The following is an 8,746-nucleotide window of genomic DNA, read 5'->3' as shown; positions in this document are numbered from 1 at the left end:
TGTATGCATCAAGAAACTGGCTACATATGGGTCTAGCCCTAGCTTTATCTGCTATATAGCCCAGGCATCTTACAGCCTGCAGGGCACTGGGATTACAGATGTGTGCCACTTTGCCTGGCTCAGAGCTGGCTTTGGGGAGCCATTGGAACATGCTCCAGGAGCACACAGTACAGTACACACTTGCCCAAAGATACACCACATAAGCTCAGGTGAGAGGGGAGATCCAGCCTAGCCTCCAATCTGTGGACTCTGTGAAGTTACTCCAGACCCTATGGGAGATGTAACTCAGTTTGTTGCCACACAGCTGGAACTCTCTACACTTTTTAGCTTGCCCCCCCCCCTTTTCTCTTTTAGACAAGGTCTTACTATGTAGCCCTGACTAGCTTGGAACTCACTATGTAGACCAGGCTGGCCTTGATCTCACAGAGATCCACCCACCTCTGCCTCCTGAGTGCTGGGATGAAAAGTGAGCATCAACTTAGCACCTTTCCAGTTTGATGTGAGGTGACTTCTTTCCACAGGAATCCATCACAGCTCATCCCCCAGAAGGAAGCTACACGCACTTGGAGCTACTTTTGATGTTATGTGTGGCCATATGAAGGTACATGAAATATGTATTGGGTTCAGAGCTATCCAGAAAGGAGGCTGGGCTAGTCATGGACCCTCACAACAATCTGTAGAGAGAGTCTCTCGTATATTGTATGTATGTATTGTCTGTAGGTAATTTAAAAACTTGTAGGAAAGGGTAGAATAAAAGGTGGGACATCTGGAAGGCAGAAAATATTCTGAGATAGAAGGAAGTGAGGGAGATTCACTGGGAAGATGTGACAAGACAGAACACGGTACCCGAACACAGATGGCAGACTGTAGATTAGAATAAATGGGCTTTGTTGAGTTGTGATCTTGTCAGAGAAGAATATTTGTAAATGTATTTTGAGTCAGAGTCTTATTTCTGAGAGCATGGGCCTGAGAGGTAGAACTAGACGTAAATTCGACAACAATCCCCTAGGAAGGAGAGAAAAAACTAAACAGGGGGCCACTGAAACCTCCAAGTCAGAGCCATGGCATGACTTACTACTCAGCAGCCTTATGGCTGTCAGCTGATCCCAGTGGGCTCATCCCAACAGCTGGGTGCCAGCAGGACCAAAATCCTCATTGGAGAGTCTAAGGTTCATCCAGGAATCAGTCTAGAGAGGCCACGGATGCTCCGTGTGACACTAGGAACTTACTTCCTAGCAGAAGATCGTGAACTTCAGGTAAGAAGGGAAGGTAGGAGCCCTCCTTAGGAAGTGGGAACCTACTTCTTACTTAGGAAACGGGATGTTAGGTGGCTATGGTGACAATGAAAGTTGGGGATGAGGGGTGTTTATGGGTGGGCATTCTAAGCCTAGTGTCTCTGACCAACCCCTGCCCAAGTAACTCACCCCTTGCCAGCCCTGATTCCAAACACACGGGCCTCTGGCTTGGGTAGTGGGGCTGTGGGGCTACTTGGGTATCCTTGCATGTGTCCACTGTGGTGTGGGGTTCAAAAGGCACATCTCTCCCAGGACCTAGCTCAAGTTCAGGGTGCCAAAGAGTACCCTGTTTGTTTGTTTTTAAGATTTATTTATTTATTCCATGTATGTGAGTACACTGTTGCTGTCTTCAGACACACCAGAAGAGGGCATCAGATCCCATTACAGATGGTTGTGAGCCACCATGTGGTTGCTGGGAATTGAACTCAAGACCTCTGGAAGAGCATTCAGTGTTCTTAACCACTGAGTCATCACTCTAGCCCAGAGTACCATGTCTACGGTAGGAATTTCTTTCTGACTTGAGTCCTCATATGGATGGCTGGAGCAGAGATGAGACTCATCTGAATCATTTCTTATGAAGGCCAGTTTCATCATGGAGCCAAACATATAACCTCAGTCACTGACACCCCCAAGCTCTCTCTCTCTCTCTCTCTCTCTCTCTCTCTCTCTCTCTCTCACACACACACACACACACACACACACACGTACACGCCTACCTTCAGACAAGATGGGATCAGAGCTTAGCATTGGCACAGGGTGCAGAATTCAGTCTGTGAGATGGTTTTGCCACATGGGAATGCTCAACAAATATATGTTTATGAAACGAATAAATGACAATGTCCTTCTGGCAAAGGTAGGCTTGTTCCCAGCCTCCTGAGCGTTTAGAGTCTCATAGGTTCTTGACTCCTTTTCTTCCTTCCTCTGTAGGCTTTGAGTGGACTTCTGGGCTAAAGGGCACATGGTGGGGCTCATTCATGCCTAGGGACTGGACTGGCAGGACGGCGTCTGTCAGGATAGCTGTATCTGCTCCAGTCTGCCTGCCTGTTCCACCCTTTCTAGCCTCTTGTATTTTCTCTATGGGTTTCTCAGGGTCCGTTCATCTCAGCTCAGACTCCCTTAGAAATTGATTACCCAGGCCATTGAATCTATCTGTCGCTTGAGATCGTTTACATAGGAAAGGGGTCTATTTGGGACCAAGAATCAGAAAAAAGTAGAGAGAAGGTGAATGCATGGGCATGTGAGTTAGAGAATGAGAGACAGACGGAAGGACAAGCAGGTGAACGAATGAGTGATGGGAAGAATGGTCACGTGAATGAGTGAGTGACTGAGTGAATGAATCAGTGAATGAATGAGGGACTGAGTGAATGAATCAGTGAATGAATGAGGGACTGAATCAGTGAATGAGTGAGTGACTGAAAGAATGAGTATCAGGGAGGAAGAGTGAGAGAGTCAGTAGTGAAGGAAGGGCCAGGGTAAGGACAAGCTGAGCTGCCTCTTGCTTCTTTTGACTATCCCTGTGTCTCTGAGCATGCTCCTCCCTCCCAGGCCTCAGTTTCTACAGCTGACACAAAGGCCCCAGGCCATCTCAATAGGCAAGTCCCCTGGTCCTTACTGAGTCCAGAGGGCTGCCTGATGATGGAATGGGAGGAGCTTAGGACTGTAGATATGTGTCACCTCCCATGTCACTCCACACCTTCTGGGTTGAGGCTTAAACGGGCAAGCAAGGTGTCTCCCTGCCTCTGGCTGCAGGTCTCTCTTCACCCTCGTCCAGGGCTCAGCCCATGGTATCATCCACTATAACCTCTGTCCTAGACAAAGCCCTGGGGGCTTCCTCTAGTCAACAGGTTGACCCTTCTCAGCATAGTTAGAGAGATGGATTTGGTCTAGCCTGCCTGCCCAAAGACCCTGGGTGCTGTCATCTCCCAGTGTCAACTCAGCTCTAGCCAGCTCCAATCCAATCAGGCCTTTGGGACAAGCCTGACCACACCAGCTCGCCAGGCCTAAATGTACCCCACCCTTTCCTCGTGGCCTCCACAGGACATTACTTCATCGGGGTGGGGGGAGGGGGTGCAGGCAGCAGACTAGGCCAACCAATTGGACCTGGAATGTGCTTCTGGCTTTGCTGCTTTGTATTCAGTGGGAGGGGATGGGTGGCAGAGAGGCTGCCGCGTGGCTAGGGATCATATGAAAGGACATTCTGGAAGCTGGAGGTAGTTAGGACTGTTCTTGTCCACTGAGTCTACCCACTGCAGCCAGACAGTCAGAGAGTATGGGCAGGAAGAGAGTCAGCTGCTAGTGGGTCTAACTGGGCTGCTGGAGCAGAGGAGGCAGAGGAGGAATGGGTGGGTGCCGCAGAGGCCTTGCTTCCATTGGTGCTCAGTGCTGTTTATTAGGGATTATTACCCTATGGCCTGAAATGACCTGGCCTGGGCAGCAGGGTTGACAGGAGGATACTGCTGCAGGGGACACAAGGGGTGGCTGGACAGACAGGTGGCAGCTGTGATCCCCATTCTTCTGGAGCATCACGCCCCAGCCACTCCCAGGGGTCACAAGCATGCCACAGCTGTTCACTCATGTCCCCACAGTGGGTGTGGGCCCAGGAGGTCAGGTCCTGACCAGCTCAGCCATCAGCTCTTCAGCCCTGACTGGGTCCAATGTTCTAGAGAAAATTTTCCTCCCTTGGAGCAGCCCTGCACTGTGCTCCACCACATGCTGGGGTCCTTTTCCTCGAGTCCAAGAAGGTTCCAAAGTTAGGGGCCTTGACAGCAGATGTCTACTGTCCCCCTCCTGAGGCTGGAGTATTCCTCTGAAGCCTTTCTTCTTGGCTTGTAGACAACTTCTTCCCGTGTCCTCGTGGTCATCCTCCATGTGTCTCTGTCCCAATCTCCTTGCTAGCGCTATGTTCACGTAGCTTAGGCCCACCTACATGGTCTTATCTTAACACAATCACCTTAATTAAGTTGTCTTAGTTAAGGTTCCTTTGGCTGCAATGAGACACCATGGCCAAAAAGCAAATTGGAGGGAAATTTTTATTCAGCTTATGCTTCCACATTGCTGTTTATCACCAAAGGAAGTCAAAGCAAGAATTTGAAGGTATGAGTTGATGCTGAAGCCATAAAGGAGTTCTGTTTATTAGCTTGCTTGCCGTGGCTTGCTCAGCCTGCTTTCTTATAAAACCCAGGACCACCAGCCCAGGGATGGAACCACCCACAGTGGGCTGGACCCTTTCTTATCAATAATTAATTAAGAAAATGATGTATAGCCAGATCTTATGGAGATATTTTTTTTTCAATTAAAGTTCTCTCCATTCAGATAACTGTAATTTGTGTGTCACCTTGACATAAGACAGAATGAAAAGAAGAAAGAAAACGGAGAGAAGGACATGACTGCTCATAGCTATGGTGGAGGAAAGAGTTTATTGTGGATAAAAGGGAGACATAGTCAGAGGCAGACACATCTGGGAGAGTCCAAAGTGGCCATGACTAGGCTGAACTGGGCCATATGAGGAGAAGGGGAGGAGAGGGAGAGAGGAGAGAGGGAAATGAGGTAAAAAGGGATTGGTAATCAAAAATGTCTAGATTATATAGGGAAAAGCCTCTTGGGGGAAGGGCAACCCAGCCCCTGGGTTCAGGGTATGCTAACTGTACTCTGTAACAGTATGGACTGAGGGATGCTGAGAAGCTGGAGGCACCTCAGCTGGTTGAAGGTTAACAAAGACTAGCCAGCACACCACCTCAAACAATCACATCTGAGGGTCTCAGTTGGATTAATAAATTTCAGGGGCATGCCACTCAGCCTATACACTCTTTAGGGACAAGAGATAGGTATAACTCTCCTTTTTTGGTCATTTGCTTCACTTCTGTTGGTGGGAGGTGATCCAGGGCTGTAAACAATGGGGTGGTCAGAGGACAAGATGGAGGCTGTAGTGTAGACAACTTGTAGGGGTGAGGGATGGACAAGGGAGAATAGACAAGACATGGAATAGAATAGACAAGATGAACGGTACAATGTGGACAAAATGGCGGCTACAGTATAGAGAAATGAAGATGCACTAGGAACCAGACGAAAGGTACTTAATAGACAAGATATAGTGTGAGAAGGGCAAAATGAAAGTGTAGTGTGGAGAAAATGGAAGTGAAACATAAACAAAGTGAAGGGTGCTGAGTGGGAACAAATGGAGAATGCAGAGTGGGCAAAATGGAGGATGCAGGGTAGACAAAATGGAGGAGGAAGAGTGAACAAAATGGAGGATACAAAGTAGGCAAGATGGAGAAGGCAGAGTGGACAGAGTAGAGGATGCAGAGTGGGCAATATGAAAGCTGCCGTGTGGACCAGATAGAGGATGCAGTGTGGACAAAATGGAGGTCCATTGTGAACAAGATGGAGAATGCAGTGTGGACAAGATGAAAGGTAGAGTGTGGACAAGGTGGAGGATGCAGTGTGGACAAGATGAAAGGTAGAGTGTGGACAAGGTGGAGGATGCAGTGTGGACAAGATGAAAGGTAGAGTGTGGACAAGGGGGAGGATGCAGTGTGGACAAGATGAAAGGTAGAGTGGACAAGGGGGAGGATGCAGTATGGACAAGATGAAAGGTAGAGTGTGGACAAGGTGGAGAATGCAGTGTGGACAAGATGAAAGGTAGAGTGTGGACAAGGGGGAGGATGCAGTGTGGACAAGATGAAAGGTAGAGTGGACAAGGGGGAGGATGCAGTGTGGACAAGATGAAAGGTAGAGTGGACAAGGGGGAGGATGCAGTGTGGATAACAGGGAGCGTGTCATGAGGTAAAGATGGAGGGTATGGTACAGACAATCTTGTGTGTAGACATCAACATAACTAGAATAAATTGTTTATTCTACCATAACCTCCATCTTCCATGCCTTTGTGTTACACTTGTGTCTCTTGTGAACAGAGCAGAAAGCTTTTCTTCGTTTGCTTATTTCACATTGAGGTTTGATAGTTTGATTGTTTGAGTCAAAGTCTCATTTGAAAAGGCTGCCTTTAAACTCCTTATCCTCCTGCCTCCACTTCCTCCACTTCCAAGTACTGGAGTTACGGGTGTGCACAACCAAGCCCAGGTTGTTTTTCTTTCTTCAATCAGGGTCTCACTATTTAGCACTAGCCAGCTTTGAACTTAGGAACTTCCTGCCTCGCCTAAGTGCTGGGATTTCTGACACATGTCACCACAGTTGGCAGTTTGGTTTCTTTCTGGTTAGTTTTAAAAGTTCTGCATTTTAAGTTGTTTTCCGTTTGTTTACACTCATTGTAGTGAATGGTGTCCATGTTCATCACTTTGGGCTTCTTTCTTGACTTCTGTTTTTTATTTGTTTCCTTTTGTATTCAGTGAATGTGGCTTTACTTGTTCCTGTTTTACTTTTACTCCCTCAGAAGTGCTGTCTTCCTTAATTTATAGTTTTTTATGTGCACATTTAATGTGTGGATAGAATCAGCGTCCCCGTGCAAACGCTGAAGGGCACAGACAGTAGATGCCAAAGCCTCACCATCTTCATCTGATGTATATGTGTGTGTATTCGATTTTAAAGTTTTTATTTTATGTCTGCAAGTGTTTTGTCAGCATGTATGTAAGGGCACCATTGCATCCAGTGTCAACAGAGGTCGTAAAAGGGGATCAGATCTCCTGGAACTGGTGTTACAGGAATTGTGAGCCTTTCTGAAGGTGCTGGGAACTTAACCCAAGTCCTGTGGAAGAGCAGCCAGTGCTCTTAACCTCTGAGCCATCTTTCCCATTTTCTGATTTTAATTTTTTTATCCAATGTTGATTTTCTACCTTTCGAGCTACATATTTTATTAAAATAATAGTGTTTTCCTATTGTTGTGAATCAGATCTCACTGTGTAGCCCAGGCTAGCCTCAAAGTCATGATACTCTTGCTTCAGCCTCTCAAGTGCTGGGATTATAACAACCGTCACCACACACGTAGCTAATGATAGTATTTTACACTGTTGATGATCACTGAATTCTTACCAGATTTACAGACTAGGATTTGGAGGCAAGTCCTCAGTGTGTAGTCAAGACAAGCCTCAACTTTGTGGCAATCCCCTGGCATCTATTTCCTTAGTGCTGGAACTCTCTTTCTCTCTCTCTCTCTCTCTCTCTCTCTCTCTCTCTCTCTCTCTCTCTCTCTGTGTGTGTGTGTGTGTGTGTGTGTGTGTGTGTCTCTCTCTCTGTCTCTCTCTCTCTCCCTTCCTCCCTCCCTCCTTCTCCCTCCCCCTTTCCCCCTCCTCTCCCCCTCTCCTCCCCCTCCCCCTCTCTCTGGCGTATATGTGTATAGAGGGCACCGGTTAACCTATGGAGAGCAGGGATTGGTGCTGGGTGTCTTCCTCTATTGCTTTCCACCTTACCTTTTGGGTCAGGGTCTTTCATTGAACCTTAAGTTTACAAATTAGGTTAGGTTTGTTAGCCAGTGAGCTCTTGGAATCCTCCTGTGTCTGTCCTCCCCTAGCCCTGGTATTATAGATACATATCACCTGGCTACCACCCAGTGGGTGCTGGGGATCTGAGCTCAGGTCTTCATGCTTGCACAGCAGATTCTTTACCTACTGGAGCACTTTTCCCAGTCCTGGCCTTGAACTTGTAAGCTTTCTGTCTTAACCTTCCAAGTAGTTGGATAGTGGATATGATGGTTTGTATATGTTTGGTCCAGGGAGTGGCACTATTAGAAGGTGTGGCCTTGTTGAAGTAGGTGTGTCACTGTAGGTGTGGGCTTTAAGATCCTCATCCTAGCTTTCTGGAAGCAGTACTCTGCTAACAGCCTTCAGATGACGATGTAGAACTCTCAGCTCCTCCTGCACCATGCCTGCCTGGATGCTGCCATGTTCCCGCCTTGATGATAATGGACTGAACCTCTGAGACTGTAAGCCAGCCCCAATAAATGTTGTCTTTATAAGAGTTGCCTTGGTCATGGTGTCTGTTCACAGCAGTAAAACCCTAACTAAGACAGTGAGTCTATGTCACCAGGTCTGGCTTGGGTCTACAGTTTCTGGCTGGGTACTTACTAGTGGTAGGCTTCATGTAAAGAAGTCCTAGTGGCCCTGGTATCCACCATCAGGTGAAATTTGGGATCTGACCAAATCCCAGACCCCAGTGCTGGGGTTCAGATCAACTTACTGGCTGTATGGAGTCTGCCTGGAGTTTCAGGCTAAGAGGTGCACTACATGTTCTAGTCTGATGCCTGAGTGGGGTCAGGACAATATCATACCTCCCTGTTGGCTTCATCTCTGCCCTACCAGGTGTGGGGGGCACACTCCCTTGCACTTGCAATGGTGAATACTTGTAGACCAGCTCTGCTTGGGTTCTCAGCCTAGCATTGGCCTCTTCCATGTTATGCTCTGTTCACCCTCTAATCTTCTGCTGGATAACCCCAGTCTCAGGCCCCAGTGTTTATATGCTTCATTTTCATCCCACCCTGATTCTATGGATCCTTGTATCCTTGT

Source organism: Micromys minutus (assembly GCF_963924665.1).
Source record: "Micromys minutus genome assembly, chromosome: 2".
In the NCBI taxonomy this organism is placed as follows: Eukaryota; Metazoa; Chordata; class Mammalia; order Rodentia; family Muridae; genus Micromys; species Micromys minutus.
Note: the sequence above shows the minus strand (reverse complement) of the source record.